At 43.7% G+C, this 407-nt stretch overlaps 1 protein-coding gene across 1 annotated transcript in view; it reads left to right on the top strand.

Annotated features, from left to right (window-relative positions):
* Positions 1–16, top strand: part of smyd3 (SET and MYND domain containing 3) — a 42,291-nt gene extending 42,275 nt beyond the window's left edge. The window contains exon 12 of the mRNA XM_046855119.1: positions 1–16. This exon is cut by the window's left edge and continues 150 nt beyond it. The gene's annotated coding sequence lies outside the window, so the exon portion shown is untranslated.
* Positions 17–407: the final 391 nt, after the last annotated feature.

Here is a 407-nt window from a genome sequence, read left to right as displayed (position 1 = left end):
AGCATTTTCATTCAGAGTTTGAGTTTCAGCGTCGTTCTGAATAATAAACGTTAAACTCCAGCTCCAGTCCAGGCTCTGTACTCTGAACCGACCCCTAATCTCTACAGTCTAACCCCTAATCCATACACCTTACATCCTAATCCCTAAATCTTCTGTCCTGCACACTGAAAACACACCAGCAAATCCTTTAAGTCCTATAGGTGGTGAGGTTCAGGCCTCCATGTTTTAATCTTTTCAGTCCAGCACATCACATAGATCCTTAATTCCTTTCCTGAACAGTGTGTTGCAGTGTGGATGTGCAGGGTGTATTATCCTGCTGCCCAAATCGAACCCCAATCCCAATCCTAATCCTAACCTGTGTTGTCATTGCTACATCATGGAAAAGGCAGGTGTCCCAATATTTTTGG

Source organism: Silurus meridionalis, chromosome 8 (assembly GCF_014805685.1).
Source record: "Silurus meridionalis isolate SWU-2019-XX chromosome 8, ASM1480568v1, whole genome shotgun sequence".
Classification (NCBI taxonomy): domain Eukaryota; kingdom Metazoa; phylum Chordata; class Actinopteri; order Siluriformes; family Siluridae; genus Silurus; species Silurus meridionalis.
Note: the sequence above shows the minus strand (reverse complement) of the source record. Positions and strands in the feature narration are given on the sequence as shown.